Source organism: Balaenoptera acutorostrata, chromosome 15 (assembly GCF_949987535.1).
Source record: "Balaenoptera acutorostrata chromosome 15, mBalAcu1.1, whole genome shotgun sequence".
Taxonomy (NCBI): domain Eukaryota; kingdom Metazoa; phylum Chordata; class Mammalia; order Artiodactyla; family Balaenopteridae; genus Balaenoptera; species Balaenoptera acutorostrata.
Genome location: NC_080078.1, coordinates 82755878 through 82774515, shown reverse-complemented (window position 1 = coordinate 82774515; position 18638 = coordinate 82755878).

Genomic DNA, 18638 nt, shown 5'->3' with positions numbered 1-18638 from the left:
CAATAAACAATACTTGGAGTGGCTCATGTTTGAATGAATGGGCCTCCACCCTGGAGTGAGACTTAAATCTGTTTAGCTGTGAAGGGCTTAAAGACTGAGTGTACACATTGTAAATACTATTTAGGGATATTTGATATCAATTTGTATTTTCTTCTCACAAGAATGTGGGATAAGAAAATGTTCTCTGTTCTCATGTGATCAGACCAAGTCTAGTCTCTTCTGAAAGTCTACTTTGTAGACCGTGCCTGACCCCTCTTCCATGTCACCTGCACTGGGACTGGTTGATTCCATTTTTCAGAAATATATTATTACATGCTGCTTTTTATAGACCTTATTACTTCACTTGCTCAAGAGTTCACTTTAGCTTCAATTTTTATCAGTTGGTATCTATGATAGTTTTGCTTCTTCCAACAACATGTTGTGAAATGCCAGAGTAATTGCTAACCCAAGGGGGTGACCTTGGTCCCTTTGCTTGGCTCTATAGACACTGCTTTTGCCAGAGTTATTGGTTGTCTCCAATGGCTGTTCTCTTTTTGCTCAGAGAATGGAGAACAATTCAACTCATTTTTACTAGTAAATTCAATTTTCTATAAGCATCCTTGCTGAAAGTAGATTTTCCCATTATTCAGCTCCACGACACTTCTCTTAGACACCATTAAGTGTCCCCTGGACAGGAGGAGTCTAATCTGCTCAGCCATTCCACGCCTGATAGCATGCCAGCTTCTCAGGCCCACCATGCGTGCTGTCTTGAAGGTTTCCCTCACTCTCACCCCATCTGTACTGCCCTGGCCTCTGGCTACTCCTGATCTTCTCGTTCTTGTATAGAAGCTTAATATCTAATGACCCTCTTACCATATTCCTTAATATTTGTGATTTCATGGCTGCTAAATCACTTATATTTGTATAACATTCTTGAAATAACACAATTTTAGTCTTGGAGGTAATAGTATTGGAAGGCAAATTAGTGGTTTCTAGGGGTTGGGAACTGGGGCAGGAGAAAGATGGCAGTGGTTTAAAAAGGAAAACACAAGGGATCTTTGTGGTGTTGGATCTGTCCAGTATTTTGACTGTGTGATGGATACACAAAACTACACACACAGTAAAATTGTATAGAACTAAATACAAGGAGATACACACACAAATACGTAAGTAAAATTAAGAATATCCAATAAGACCAGTGGATTGTATCAATGTCCATATCCTGGTTGTGATATTATAGCATAGTTTTACAAAATATTACTATTGGGGAAACTGGATAAAGTGTACATGCAGTCTCCTTATATTATTTCTTAGAGTTGTACATGAATCTGCAATTATCTGAATAAATCTTTCAATTAAAAATGAATTGGAAATGAAATATAAAGATGTATGGTGGAAGAAGAACAAAGAGGAAGGAAACAAGAAGGGAAAAAGGAAGAGGGAGGAGGAGGGAGGGGAAGAAGTTAGTGGAGGTGAGAATACAGAAGAGCAGGTGAAAGAAGACAGGAAAATAAGAAAGGAAGGAAGAATGGGGGGATGGAAAAGGAGAGGAGGAGGAGGAAGAGTAGATGAAAGAAGAGAGGGAAAGGAGGAGAATAAGGAAAGGGGACAGGGGAGGGAGAGGAAAGAGAGGTGAGAAATGAGGTGGGCAGAGAAGAGAAGGAGGAAGGAGTGGGAAATGAGAAGGCCTGGAAGAGTAGGAGGAGGAACTAGACTTGAGTATCTCTGCTGACTGTAGACGGCAAAGGAGAAACCTCCCGACTCAGCAGAGACCCTGACAGCCTAATGCCATCATCATTCAGTAAATATCCATTGGGGGACATGGAGCATCCCTCAAGTTTAGGAATGAGATCTCCTTTCCCACAGCTGAACATGTTCTAAAGACATGTTACCTTAGTGGAAGACTGGGCATTTCCCACTCAGGCAGAGACAATTGTTGAATTAGTCCTCTTTATGGCTCTAGACCCTGACAAGTATTGCTCCAGTAGCTTTAAAATGAAATTCAACAAAATAAATCCAAAACACAACCTATATACTCATATTGCTCCTGAGTCTTTGGATGGTCCCTTGCCTGTTTGCCAATCCTCTGTGCCAAAGGACAAGCTAACTAAAATCCAACTAGCTCTTCAGCCATAACTGACTAATCTGACAGTTTTGTTGGCTGATGAGAGTACTGTGTCCTCATCTAGACTCTACTGCCAATTAGCTGAATGACTATTGACAAAACATCTGACCATTTGCAATGTGGTCCCCACTTCCTTCATCATGAAGGCAGCATGGTATACTTTATAAAAGCATGTTTTCAGAGCCAGACAGACCTGGGTTTAAATCCCAGCAGTGTCACTTTGGGTAAGTCACCTAACCTCTCTGAGCTGTAGGTATTTCATTAGTGAGGGATAATCGTTGCCTCATTACAGGGCCATTATAAAAATGAGAATATTATTGTATAGGGAGCCCATGACACACAGGAGCTCCTAACAAAAGTAGTTTGCCCTATTGCTATCCTAAAAGGAGTTGTATCAATAAGAGTTAAATATTTTGAACAATTAATGTGGCGTTAGGAAATGAATTAGGTATCAGAAATGCTAAATCATCTTCGATGTAGTTTTCCAATGCAGGTATTCCCAACTTGATTTTACCACTGATGAAACTGAGGCTTAGGAAACTTAAGGAAATTGCCTATGAGGACATGGAGTGCAGTTATCAGAGCTCAATTAACACCCAGGTCTGTCTACCTAAAGTTCTAGAGACTCTCTAGTCAGGCTCTGTCTGCAGTTTCATTCAAATATTTGATACTGGGTTCTTTGACTTGCAAGAGGAAGGGAAGGAAATGGAAGAGAATGGAAGGAAATGGGCAGGGAGGGGTTGGGAGGGGAGGGGAGATGAAGGCAGGAGAGGGAACCTTGGAATAGAAGGAAGGGTTCCCTGTTACTCTATGCTGTGGTGCTATGGCTGGTTCCTTCAGTCCTCCTTTCACCGTGAAAGCCCTGGCTCACGGAAGACAGAGGCAACCAGGAAGAAGCAAGCCAACCATGATGATGATGTACAGACACCGTCATCACCTTCCATCATCCAACCAACCAGAAAGTATAACAGCTGGTTCTCCTCTTCCTGAAGCACATTCCTGTTTCCACTTTCTTACCTGATACTGGGTATGAGACTGGACAGGTCAGGGTGGACGCTACAAAACCTCCATACTTTGCGCTCTCTCCTTTGTTTAGTGCTCATCTTGCCAGGTCTTTCATTGCCCTTTCCTGACAATGCAGGTGCTCACTGCTCTGTTCTTTTCTAGATTCATCCTTTACCACTTTTGTCTGTATCACCTCTTCTAGTGCACCAATACTTTTAATTTAGTACATTTTTTTTGGTTGTTTCAAGCAGTCAAGTTTCACCCTCCTCCTCAACACTCTTGTAAGATTATCAGATGGAAGGACTATACTTTCCTTATTTTCTATTCTCAATGGCTAGAGAGTGATAGGACATTCTGGGTATGCAGTTATATTCTCAGGGAATTAAATTACAAAATTACAAAGCCAGTTCTGACACTAGAAAAAATAAAGTAAATTAATGTGCAGAGCAATGGCTAGAAGATAGTGACATATTTTGAAATCTTAGCCACACTATTAATGACTAATAGGATTATATTTGCTATAATTTTGGTGTAAATATTGGAGACTGCTCCTTTCAGCATTGGTGATTGGCATCTAGCACACTTCAGGAAATCAATTAAAATGTAGTCATTATTGATATATAATCACCTCATGGAATATAGGGTGCACTTATTTAATCTACTGCACTTATTCACATATTTTTTCAATAAAAATATTAGGTATCTATATGCCAAGATATACACAGATAAAGGCGGTAGAGTCCCTGCCCTCAATTACTCATGGTAGATGACGTGAAGACAGACAAATAACTGAAAATAAACAAGGATGTTTCACTCTTTGACCACTCTGGATAACGGGAAATTTACTGTTTCAGAACTTTGACATATCCATAATATGTATGCTTTTCAGATATATTAACTTAAGAGAATGCATCTTTCTCATGTTGTTTGACTCCAAATCAGTTCCATTTCTTCAGTAATGCCAGGGAAAAAGAAAGCATTATTGTCAATGTTTTATTAAAGGCACCAACATTGCTGTTTTTCATTACACAGAGCACTTGGGGGTACCTGGAGGAGGAATGCCCACAAAGAGAAGCCAATTCTATTCTCTGTTCTATTGATCTGCAAGGGAAATAATTCCAAAGATATGCTGGTTGGGGAGAGAAATTGAACTTCCTGGGTTAGCTTTATAATAGTATTTCTAAACAGAGCCATCTACATAAGCACCGATACCCAAGATGGATTGGTTCTCATTTCCATGAGGAAGTACAATTTCTCTGAGAGTGAGAATATGGTATGGAAATCAACTCTGAGAGCAAAACAGTCTTTAGAGCTTGTAACCTGATTGTCAGACACTCTTGTCTCCTTGAACAAATCACATTTCATCCAGCACAGACTGCTATTATTACTCCTATTTCTATTGAAACTTCATTTTGTAACTTGAAGTTTTGTATAAATTGGCAAACAATTAGAAAAAGTTTCTTTGATTTTTTTTTTAAATACATACACCAGCAAAGATATTATTAACATTCGATCACCATGAATGTATATACATATACATCATGTCTACAAAATTTAATGTATTTTTACAGTTTTGAATAAAATTATCTCAAAATAAATTAATAGGCTATTATTATAGCATCATAAAACAGCATATATCAGGAACTATGATAGCCTATTAGGAAACTTGCACGTAATACCTTAGGACATAGCTATGGGAGATTTTACTTAGCTTGTTCCTCTAAGCACACACCCAAGCAGTGAGCATAAGACAACGTTTGATAAGGGAAGTAGAGAAAACAGATAAATGGCTCCTTTTACTGTTACCCTGGCACTGCTTGTGGGGCTACACATTGGTACAACCCTTCTGGAAAACCACGTGGCATTGTCTGCTAAAACTGAAAAGGCACATAACTTACAGTCAGACATAAACTTGTAGACCAAAGGACTGGCCCAAGAGCGTTTACACTACAGTGTTTATGATAGCAAACAAATAGACCCAATCAAGTGGCTTTCAACTTGAGACTAGATATTTTACCAAAAAACAAAACCAAAAAATCTTCTTACAATGAAATTAATGGCCTAAAGGCCTAGAGGATGGGTCAGCAAACTTTTTCTTAAAGAGCCAAAAAGTAAACGTGTTAGACTTCACAGGCTATGAAGCAAAATTGAGGATACTATGTAGAGATTTGTATAGCTATTATGTTTATGTAACTATTTAAAATATCACCATTTAAAAATGAGGACAAAAATCATTTTTAATTAGCTGGCTGTAAAAAAATAAATAACATACAATAAAATATAAAATAAAATAATGAAACAAAATATAAATGTGAGCTAGGTTTGGCTCCTGGGTGGTTGTTTGCTGACCCCCGGCCCAGACGTCACATTAATATAGGTGAATCTGAAATATGCAATGTTGAGTAGTGGGAAAAAGTAGTTGAAGAATACATTACGCATAATTCCACTTATAGAAATTCCAAAAGGCTGCAAAACTAAGTCATATGTTGCTTAGGACTATACGCATGTAGTATAACTACAAAGAGAAAAAGAGAGTGATGAATCACAATTTTCACCATAGTCATGGCTTGTCTGTGGGGAGGAAGATGAATGGAATCGTGAGGAGCACAGGGATGTGGGAAGGGGGGGTATTGGTAAAACTTTATTTCTTAAGCTAGAGGATGAACATAGGTGTTTATATTTTTCCTCATATCTTATATGTGATATAAATCTACTTTTGTACATATTAAATAATTAATAACAACTTAAAATGAAGATTAAATGTCATTTTATGAATATTATACTAATTTTAAGTGACAAAGAAAATAAAAGAACTGGGTCACAAATCAGAGACATCGCATCGAACAACTTATATAAAGAAGACTTACTAAAATAAATCTGGGTGGCAGGGAAAAACATCGGCTTCACCTCATGTTTGAAACTTTGTCCTAAAATTTCCAGATGAGGAAAATAAATTCCTTACCTGTGACCACACTCATGTGGCTGAATCACCAATGCGACAGAGCTGCATAAATCTCTTGGTCTGCTTTTGTGCTTCTTTGCTCCAATGAGAACTTTGAAACTGTCTGAATATCAAGTTCTGGCAACACTTCCACAGGTGAAAAAATAACAAACAGAAGAGAGTGCCTCCCTTGGTCCACAGAATGGCATCTGTGATGATTTCAATCAGGGCTCGCATCAACTTAAAGAGGCCATTGCACCTGTATCCTACCTTTATCTCTGCTCTCTGACATTTGTTCATAAATAGTGGCACCAACAATCAGGAGAGGCTTTGTGGTTCAGGGTAAGGGAGGTGACAGCCTGGGACAGTTCACTTGATCAATGCCACTACTGGTGTCAAGAGATGGTCATTACTGCTCGGCAGATTTATTGCCTGGGTCAAAGCAAATTACTTTCTCTTCCTCTAGCCCTGGCTCCTGAGGTTTTTAATCTTTCTCCTATGCTTTGTCTTCTTTCTTGCTTGTGTTCAGGCTATGGGCAACACCAAAACTTTTTTTATTTTTGATCGAGGGGGTCAATTAGCATGATAATTGACATATTAGAAATTGTGAGTTTATGATGAACACAATTGTTGAATTCAACAATCAAAATTCATAAAACCAAAAACACCCTCTTCTATGCAATCACATCTCCATAATTTGCAGCAACTTCCTTACTGGGTATTTACCTACAATGATGATGCCTGTTTCCGTCACCTCCATTCAAATCATAATTATTCATACTAATTACACATATTTTTCCATCATGTTTTTTTTTTTTTCATTGATTTGTTTTAAATTCATCTACTTCAGCTCTATTGGTCTTCAATAGCAAGCTTCCAACATACAGTGACTCTACCTGGTAATGATTTTTCCACAACAGGAAGCATTCCATAAATGCCCCTTTCACAAAGATGCAGGTATCTGATGTCTGATGTGCTCTACGACTTTCTGAATAAACCAAGCTTTTCCATAAATATATGACACTGTGGGGCGTGGTGCTGAAAGGACACTGGTTAGGAGGGAAGCCACGCCTCAGGTACAGGGCACAGCCACTGCTGCACGCCGGGGGTGGGCTCAGAGATGCCACACCTTACTCTTCGAGAGAAGGAAGAGATTTATATTTTTAAGTAAAATTTCCTATTTTTAAGAACATCAGGAGGGTTCAACAAAGCATATGAGTTAGCCAAACTTAGCTAAAGGCAGCTGTTCTTCAACTTCTGCCATGTTATTTATCTGTTTCTATACTTTTCTTGAGCCATTCTGTAACTCTTTTTTTTCTTTTAAACATCTTTATTGCAGTATAATTGCTTTACAATGGTGTGTTCCTTTCTGCTTTATAACAACATTCTGTAACTCTTGAATTCACTCCCTGACCCCTTCTACACTTGAAATCCATACTCAAGCCCTGCTCAGAGGTCACCTCCCAGTCATTTCCTCTGCAATATTTCTAAAGTGCAGCACGCTTCACTTTTGGTATGTATCTTCTCAATACTTCCTTAACAGTTATGTGCCCATCTGCTTGTACCCTTTCTCTGCTAGATGGCTCAGCCCTGGGGGTCAGGCATTATTTATCTCCTTAGCTCCATGAAGCTAGCTCTGTACTGTGCACATTAGAAGCCACTCGTGTCCAGCACGTAGCTATGGGGCTCCCAACTATGGACCAGGCACTGGTATTGGTGCTGTTGCAGCAGAGAGCAGATCAAAGTCCATGAGCTCATGAAGCTCACATTCAAGTAATGGAGAGAAAAAAAGTCAAGAAAGTAGCAAATTAAAAGAGAAGACAGGACTCCTAAACTAGCTCATACAAACCAGAAATTGTCTTCAAAGTTTTTCATTTTTGGTACACATGGGCGATGTTCAGAAAGAGAATCTGTAATCATACTCTCAAAGGGATCCATGACCTCAAATAAACAGAAACAAACACCTAACAGCAATATTGTTCTAAACAAACAGTAAGATGCCTGTTCCCTCACTTCCCTTCAATTTTCTTTCACATCAAGCAGTCCTTATAACCAGCTACTTCTTAGTAGTAAGAACTTGAACTTACATAACTTATTTGCAGTTTTCAAAGCACATTTCCTTACATGACTTATTCTTGCTCCTGTAAAAATGCTGTGAAAGAGTTATTACCATCACAGGGCTTTGCAGACGGGAAATTGAGGTTCAGAGACATTAAGTGGCTTCCTCAGCATCACGTGGCTTGTCTGGCACTAAACCGACTCCTAACTCCTGACCCAGCATCTCACCACACCATTGCATGACCTCAAATTGTCTTTGCGACGAACCTAAACCACTTCCCATCCCACGTGTGTCTCTTCATATGGGAATTGTTGCTGATGAAAGACACAATCTCAATACAATAAATTTCTCTAATCAACCCTTATTCGTTTCCTCCAATGTCTAATTCTTACTCACTATATTTTCCCCCCATAGGCTCAATTATCTGAATTATTATTTACTTTTTTTTAATCTCAAAAGTAACTTTAAAAAATGTCAGAAGGAAGCACTTTAGATAACCCAGAAAGCTTTTTAAAAATTGTATAATTTCCAGAACACAATCCAGATCTATTAAACTGTGGTGTCTGGCAAACAGTTCCTGAGAATCTGTATTTCAAGTAGTTTTTGAAAATGATGGTAGTGCAGCCATCTCAAGGACTGGCCTTTGAGAAACAGTGCTTGAATCATTTATTCATATGCTCCACCCTTTTTCCCAAATCCCAGGCACCTCAAACTGAGAATCCTACTCTAATGAGGTTCTGAGCAAACTTCTGTATTTATGATTGAAATACTTATCTTAAAAGAAATAAGCATTATATATATATGTATGTATATATGTATATGAAATGCATATATATACGATATATATATATATATATATATCAGTGAGACATTTTGGTTTAGTGAGACAAAGGTGGTTCTGGACATTATGATACTTAATGCAAAACAACTTACACAAAAAAGTGAATTTTGAGAGGTGAATGACATGAACGAATAGTTGCCTGAGTAACATTTTTCTGTTTAGGAGGTAACGGAGTGGGGGTAAATCTCATCAGATAGTAAAACAGAAGGAAGAAAAGTGTCTCCTCCACTTTCCTGGTCCTCTGCCAGGGAGAAAGCAGTAGGTGTGAAAGGTCACGTGAAGGGAAGATTGTTCTTTCATTGTTCAGAGGCTCAGTGATGTTGGACAGATGCCAAGATACAACTCTCACTATGGTCATCGACCCACAAGCTAACTACAAGACCATTTTCATTATGTGGAGGAGAAGCAACCCTTGAACAAATCAGGTTTGAACTGTGTGGGTCCACCTATATGTGGATATTTTTTTCAACAGTAAATACTACAGTACTACACGATCAGAGGTTGGTTGAATCCATGAATGTGGAACAAGGGATACAGAGGAACCAGGGATGAGGGCCAACTATAAATTACACACAGATTTTTGACTGTGCAGAGGGTCGTTGCTCCTCACCCCTATGTTGTTCAAGGGTCAACTGTATATATATACATTCCCCCCGGCCAATTCTCTTTTAGCTATGCTTCTTTGAATCAGTCTGCTCTTCTCTTTCCTAATAGGCAACTTTCTGGAAAGATGGCCATAATAACCCCAAGCACACATGCTTATACCTCATGATGCAAGAGCTACAGAGATTTACCTCTCAAATTCCAGTTTGTAATGTTCTGGATAAAGACAGATCGGCCTGGCCCGGGTTACTTACCTAGAAAGATGTGGTCCTATGATTGCCTAGCCTGTAGGTCACTGACCAACCCCTGTGGGCTTCACCAGGACAGTATAGAGTGAGGAAGGGGTTTGCATAAGGAAAGGATACAGAAAAGATAAAAACAAGAGACAGTAACAATAAGGTTCTTTTCTACATCACCCAGTTAAGAATACCTAATTTATATTAAAGACTGATAGCAATAGATATTGATAGAAATAGAAAGTTAATGGATACATGACTTAAATTGCCCTTGTATTTGTACCTTTTAAATTCATAGTATAAACAGCATCAAAAAGTTGATGTATCTATACTGAAGACTTGTGTATAATAGTGACAGTGTTTTAAGAGGAGCTAGATGCAGCCAGCAGCAGGGAAGAGCCGGTCACACTGTTTTCAGTGCTTATAGAAAGATGCTCAGAGAAGGTGAGGTTACTAGCGTAATCAAATCCACCTGAAGGAGATAGTCCTTATGGATTTATGAATGCGTTCATTCATTGGATGCACATGACAGATGGCATTAACAGCAGTGGCAGGACTTAATTTATTACTTTTAGTGTATGGATCATTCACAAACTTGAGAACTTTAACCCGTATGAACAATGTTTATATTTAGAGTGGCAGCAAAAATCAGGCAAACTTTATGGATCCACACTATGAAGAGAGGGCAGAGCTTCAAAGGCTATGGGCAATGGCTTCTACCATATCGCAATTTTCACTCTATTTCAAGGCAGTCATTTCCTCTAGTTTGGCCTGCCTTTTACAACACCCTCTTACTGACTTATGTCTGGATCAGGGTTTACAATGTCCCAATTTGTTTCCTGGTTTTTCTTAGGGAAAAATAAATAAATAAAACTACATTGTGGAGTGACCTACTTTTATCAGCCCGTATTTATCCCCACGTAGAATTATTCCTCCTAGAAAAGGTCTGAGGAAGATGGAATAATTCCCTAAATGATAAAACCGTGCATCCTTTTTCTCTGACAATACCCATAGAGCAGAGGTGTGGAGAAGTTACTGCCAGGCGGAGCCAAGAGATAAGGCCAGACGCTGGCATTTATTCATGAAAATAGTAGCAAGGTGGTTCGGATTTATTATTTTTTAAGGTCCCTTGGAAACGCATGACAATGCTCTTAACAAGCATTCTGCATAAGAATGTCAGCACAACATTGGACAGGAAACCAGGGCTTCTGTCTCAGAAGGTGTTTGGAGAAGTCTATAAAGCTAATGGCTTAAGTGCAAATCATCATTGTATGAGAAGCTGCTGGTGCCGCTTAAGGAAACTCAAGCCCAGGAGAGAAGAGTCTTCTGTTCAAAGAACACTTTCTCTTCTCTTTTTATTACAAATATACACACAGGCATTTGAGAGCAAGGGATAATCTATGGAGTTTTACCATGCTAAAAGAGTAGCTTTCCAACTGGAAATATTCTGTGAAAGGCACGGACATTTTAATGTGAATTGGTTCTCATGCAAAAGAATAACTGTCCTATGTATTTCACTTTTTTTTTTTTTTTGGTGTGTGCTTGTGTAAAACTTTCTGATGAATATTTTTTAAAACATGAACTTTGGGAATTTAACCATAATGAGACCTTGTATGTGTCTTTTAGGTCTTGTTCATATTTGGGAAATGTACTGAGTAATGTATATCACATTTTTGAGAAACTCAGCTTCAAACAACCCATAAATGTTGAGCCATAAATAAAAAAAAAAAATCATGGAACCTGGGGAAAAGGACAAGAAGGACTAAATGTTAATTACTTGGAGAAAGAAAAGATAAAAACTCCTGACTTACAGGTAACTGGAAAGCAATCTTCAAAAAACAGTCCCATCTTCATGAAGGCTAACGAAGTACCAGATCAACTTAAAATAATTTCAATATAAAGTGTATTCAGGAATAACATGAAGCAGTGTTATCATGCTGGGAACTTCAAAAATATCACCTGCCAAAAGTAAGGAATCATCCTGTACTTCCTGATATTATTATGCTGTTTATTTGCTGGACTTTCAACTCAAAAATGAGAAAAAAAAAAAAGGTAATTTTCTGAACTGATGAATACTAACAATCAAAAGCTCTGAACAAGGCTCTGTTGGAATCTCAGGCATTTTTAACAAAAGCAAAAATATGATGAAAGTCTAAATGGCACTGGCAGTTAGAGATAAGCAAATGTAATTGTTAAGTCCCAAGGTGAAGAAATGGATTTGGTTGGTCTCTTAAAAGGAAACACAAAGGTTTAGAGCAATATTACCAAAGTGCAGGATCTGTTGCAAAACAAAACCCAGAAAAACCCTCTTAATCTTTCTCTTAGTGGATATGCTTTTTTTTTTTCTTTTTATCTTAGGTATATTAATTTATAAAGGCACCCTCCTTAAAAAGCAGGCATCACCATGGAGACAATGCATGGAAACTTTTTATCAGAGTCACCACAACTTTGCTGTTCCGTCAATTTAGTATTCTGTTCTTTGCTGGCAGACACATATGTGTGTATGTCCAAGTCTAGTCTTTTTAGATAGAGAGAGACATCCCCAGATTTTATTCCTGTTGACACTTCATTCCAGAGTCTAAAAGTCCACAGGCAGCCTTTACCACGGGGCTTGCTTGTTTTATAGAATTAGGGAGTTTGTCAAGGTGGATTAAAATAATGGCGCCTCCATTTGGCATGTTTAAATAGATCAATAGTTGGCAAATTCAGGGTCTATAGAACCCAGGTAGATGTACACATTAGCACTGTAAGTCTGGTGGGGACTATGAAGACCTGTAACTCTATGTTCTGTAGACAGAAGGCAGTCCCTAATCATTGCAGTAATATGTGGCCTTGCTGTAATGTGTCTCGCAGGCTCCTAAGAACTAATTCTTTAGGATAAGTGAAAACCATCAGAACACATATATATGGAATTTTCTCAGTCTTCCTTGTTGATAATCAATTCAAACTTTTAAACAGTTGTCACAACCCCAGGATGGGTTTTGGAATTTCAGGTTGGTGTGCAACCCCCTACCAATCAAGCTCCCATCTCCTCAAAGAAGGAAGGAGAACATCACGCTCCGTTTATGGAAAGTAAATCCCGCTCCACTGCTGGTTGGCAATTGGGCTGAAGACCTTATCAAAATAAAACAAAGAAACACAAGCAACACAGGTTGTCTTTTAGGCCAAATTCTAGTAAACTTTTTCACAAATTCACAGTATTGAATTTTGTTTCATTCATTCATTTCCCAACTATTTATGGGGGCCCAGACACTGTTGAGGAACTACTTATTTGTTTGTAGTTAATGTGGGATCTCATTTCATGTTTGCCAGCGGATGGAAATGATGTAACTGGACTGAAAACAAAACTATGACTTTGCTCAGCAGACACTGAAAGACCACAAACTTATTAAGTGAGAAGCACAGTGCTCCGCTGCAGACAGGTCGCCTACGGTACCCCACTCTCTAGGATGCTGTTTGATTCCCCTGCTGAGGTTTCTTGTGGTGAGAGGCCTAAAGCTTAGATCTCGGAGGATCTTTTCCATCCTCTAGTCCTTCTCCTCAGTCTCCCTATTGTTCCATGGTGGGTTAAATCATTTTTGTCAAGATAATTGAAGTTTGTAGAGTTTGATGCACCAATCTTAGGTGAAAGGGACACATTTATTTTCCCACATAAAGCAGGCAGATCAATTTTCCCCAACTGCAGTCTGCTAATAAAATATTTTCTCTCTTCACTAAATGCAGGTAAATACTCATACTTCCTCACCAGTAAAAGGTTTAACCCCTCATACTACTTAAGTCTGGAAATGAGGATGGTGAAAATAGAAGGGAGATGTAAAATTGATAAGAAAAGTTCCAAAGAAGATGGCTTTCTTCAAAAATTAATTTAACATAAGCCTGAGTTTTCCAATTTCTCCTGCCTTCCTTCACTTTCCTTCTGTCCTCTTTTCATGCCTGAAGCATTTTTTATTAGAGGTGGCAGAAGGGAAGTGGAAGTTTTTACCCAGAAGAGAGAGGAATAGCTACTGAACACAGAAGAAGGCATTTTGGTTTTGTGGCAACTGGGGCCTCTGACCCAGGCTGCACTGCCTTCACGGTATTGGTTTAGAGATGTTAGCTTCTCCCATATTTGTGTGAAATATGTGGAACGAAGTTCACTGCCTACGAAGAACACACTGAAGAAAAAGACACTAGGTAGTCATCAATTCACTTGCCTTACTCTTTATATTTATGAAGTAAAGACTATATGTTAACACTGAGATAAAGAAGCATGAACCCAGACATATGCAGACATTGTGAAATATCCAGATATTTCAGACCTGGAAGGCACATGGGAGACTGTCTAGTCACCCTCATTTTAGAGACAAGGAGACTAAGGTCCAAAAGACCAAGGGTCACATTGCAAGCTAATAACAGAACTTGCAATGGAATCCAGGTTTTCAAAACTCCCAATTTGTAAAACCTGTACCTCAGTTAAGTACAGAATGGGAAGAAAATGGTAATAACAATAGAAATGTTTCCCATGTGCTCTGCTCGGGGCACCATGCTAAAGGCCATGTGCCCTTATCTCTTCTCATGTTCACGAGGTACTATTGTTATCCCAGTCTCACAGTTGAGAAGACTGATATTCAGTGAGTTAAATTAATCGCCAGGACTCCACACAGTCCCTTATTACTCTTGAGATGAGAGTCTTCACTAGCTAATAGGACATACTGGCCTGGGTCCGTTCTTTAGATACAGAAGTATGTAAAAGATTGATGGCAGTTCAAATACCTTTAAACCCACCCAATTCGGGATGAATTGACATATTTTTAAAATGCTATTACTTAATATTATATGGCAATGGTTGACAAGTATAGCAAAGTTACTTAAATGTTTTTAAAAATTATTTAACTTCTCATTTTTCTTCCTAGATGAAATCAAATGATTTTTAAAGGTCATATTTATATCTTAAAAAAGTGAAATTAAAAGCTTTTTTGCAATATTGATACAGTCTAATTTTCAACAAAATGGCATGAGCCCTTCTCCTAGTCTGATGGGAAGTTTACACCATCCTCAACATGTCAGTGAGGCACAGAATAGATGACATATTACAAAGGGTGTGTTTGTCCACACTCTCCTTATGCCATACAAAATCTTTTATTTCTCCAATTACCACCCAAAGCCATGTCAGTTGACACTTCTCTTCCTACCAAGAATCTTCTCCTTTTACATTTTTCTCTCCCCCAAGTTTCTGAGTTTCCAAATTCCTATCTCCCCTCTCCACTAAAGAGAAAATTCAAAATTCCATCTACTTTAATATGCAGAGTTATTTGCAAGTGACAAAACACCCAAACCAAATTAATCTAAGCAAAAAATGGAATAGATTGCATCACATGACCAACAAGTTCCAGGACAGAGCTGGTTTCAAACAGAACTGAGTGCAAAGGTTCAAGCAGTGACTAGGACAAGCTCTCCTTCTCCATGGCTTGGTTCTTCTTCCTCTGTGTTGGTTCCATATTTAGACTCCATGTGGTAGACAGCAGTGTCAGTCTCTATAGTTTTATGTTCAAGTACAGTGGGAAAGAAAGAATGCCTTTTCTAATAGTCGTATAAGAATCCTAAACATTTTTTTTAACTGGACTGACCATGGCCAACTCAAACCACCATGCTGGCCACGGCTTAAGCCAGGGTCAGTGCTTCAGCCCTAGGGAGGCAACATAAAGAACACAGAAATGAATAGTCAAGGGGAACCCCAAACAAAATTTGGGGATATTGTCAGAAAAATGAGGGATTGTTCTACGGAGGCAAACAGCAACAGACTACTATATGCTTTTTGTATAAATTTCTGCCATGTTAGAGTAACCTCAGAATCGGGCTCATTTTCCTAACTAACGGGTCCACTGAGGTATTTTTTTCCCCAACAGAAAGAAATTGTCCCTATAGTAAGTGGACTTCTGTATTACTTTTAGCCTAACCTTCAACTTAAACTTCAGCTAGCTCTTAAAAATTAATTTCTTTCCTCCCATTATATTGAGAAACTTTCTAAAGTAATATAGATGGATTTATTTCTATGATTCTTTAATGTTCAAGTACACGGACAAACTGAATGAAAGCAGGCCAAGCGTTGCCTAATGGAGCATCTGTTTTAATGGGTTGATAAAAATGATTTGCAATTTAAGCACAGTTTCTTTGCAGAGATAGAAGAGGCTGGAATAGGCTCTTGTCGTTATTTAAGGGTGCCCATAAATTAATATTCAAACCTGTTTGATAATTAAGTCCTTGTTTTATGCTATGTTTAAAAATTGTGATATTTATCAGCAAAATGGATGACTGTGTTTCTTACAGGTTGACTTTGGAAAGTTTAATATGCTATAAATAGTGATTAGGTATTTATAGCTTGCATATTGACAGACTTTACTGTTATTTTCCTTTATGACTATGGTGAGAATATTTGGGGTGCAATACATAAGAAATGCATTTAATTAAATGATCAAATGAATATAAATGCACTGCACAGTTCTTAACTCTTAACAAGATTTAGACCAATTCTTGCTATTATTAATAAAATGATGATTATGATGAAGATGATGACGAATGATGTAGCTTGGAGAGAGAGGTCCTACATAGAATCATTAAAGATTAGATAACATTACACATCGAGTAAGAGACCCCAGGGAAAATGACAAGAGCATTGCTCCATCGCATTTTTTCTGGCATATAATTTACAAACCTAAGTGTATGCATGTGCTTGTGTGTACATACACAGTACAATAAAATGTATAGACACACACACACACACACACACAACCTGTGTTCAAATTACCAATGGAAGCTCTAAGCCTAAGACATAAAATAATGATTTCTGATCCTATCCTTTTATGGCAGAGTACAAGACTAAGCAGTAACTATAATATAGTTACATCCTCACAGTGGTTTTCTTAACAAAAATGAGAAACCACAGGCAATACAGCTGATAAAAGGAAGAATTGCATTTCACCAGCATTCTAACATTTTAGAACACAAAGTATATTATTATGTTCCATCAGAGTTCTCTGCTACCAAATAATTCTTTGTCATTGCATATTTTCCCAAGGGTAGCAGAATATTATTGCCAACCTTTATCTCATGATTTCCCATCATATTCTAGCATATACAAAGTACCTTTAAATAATTCTAAAACATATACAATAAAAAGGATTTTAATATTATTTTTTCAAAGAAGAGCCCTTTTCACTGTCCACATGTGTGTCTTACAGGCTGACAAACATAGTGCTTAGTAGCTTCCAGTCTCAGTTTTGCCATCTGTGAAATGGAGTGAGTCTGACTGACTTACCTTGTATAGGGTGGTGGTGGGATAATGTGTAGGGCTCCTGGTAGAGGCATGAAGGACACTCAATGACACTTGGAGTATCCTCAAGTCTTCAGATCCTCCGAGTTTGCTCTTTGTGTATCTACCCTTCCTCTTGAAGTCAACCGCCCTTCCCCAGTCAGCACTCTAAAAGTTGTATTTCACCTAGCAACAAAATGACTTAAGGAGATGATTTTTGCCTCATCTTTCTTCTACCAGGCTCATTTTCCACATTACTAATGGGACATCCAGAGAGTTTATTTTTTCCTGCATCATTCTCAGTATGCTGTGTGAGTGGGTGTCAGCTGACTCAGTGCATCCGAAACTAGAGAAGTGTCTCTCTATGAATACAAAGCTTGAACCTGAATTGCTAAGGCAATGAATCCTGTGTACCCACTTTCATCAATCTCTTCTACTAGCTTATTACACAGCAGGATTTTTCATTGGTAGTGACTTTCCCTTGGAATTTCAAAGATCTATGCATTTCTCTTGGCCAAGAGAATTATTCAAGCAATGACTGTTTTCCTTCTTTTTTTCTCTATTTGCCCTTCTTTCTTTGTAAAGCCTGAAACAAAAGCTTCTATATCTAGACTCCATTTTATTTTGTTGCACAGGGATCAGAAGTGTGATAATTTTTATAGAGATTCTATCCATAAAACTTACTGCTTGTTTTCAAACCCAGGTCAACGGGAAGAGTAGGAGGAATGAAAGAGGAAAAGGTGGGGGGACGGGGGAAGGAGAGAACGTCACATGCAGAAGAACGAAGGCTCTGAATTTAAACAGAAATTGCTTTAAATCTTGGCTCTACAACTTTGTGTGCAAATCCAATAAATAAGTTCTCAAAGCCTCAATTTCCTCATCTGCATGATGCATATATTATTATAATCTACTCCATGATGCTATTAAAGAGATGAAATAATGTAAAACACATAGAACATGCCACCTGTTTAACAGAGTACATAGTCATTTTAATTTAGCTACTACTAACAACTGTTATCATGTTTATGAAACAGCCATTGCTTGTTATGCTGTTCATGGCTAATTCAACTATTATTTGCAACTCTACCAAACAGCTAAAGTTCAGAATAGAATATTCTATTATATTAAACATGAACACTAGAAATGGAAACAAAATGGACAGAAAATCAGGACTTACAGAATTAAAAGTCTACCTGGAATCCAATTTATGATCAAAGGGGTCTTCCTAGACCCTTCCTAGGATGTGAGAAATGGCAAAAAGAACTCAGTGCTTTCATGACCAAAGTACTGGCCATAGAAAAAGGTAAAGGAATACGATTTACTCACTTATCTCTCAGCCCCCTCTGAGACAAAGATTGGGTTTATAGGAAAAGGAAGGCGAAAGAACAGAGGAAAGAGGAGTGATTTGGATTGCATTGTATAGCCCTGGAAAAAAATTCAAATGCACATAGGTGGTCTGCAGTAAGCATGAAAGCTATGTGGACACAAAGAAAGAAGATATTTGTACCAACCACAGAGGTGGATGAATACAAAGATGTACTTATTAGTTACAATCTTAAAT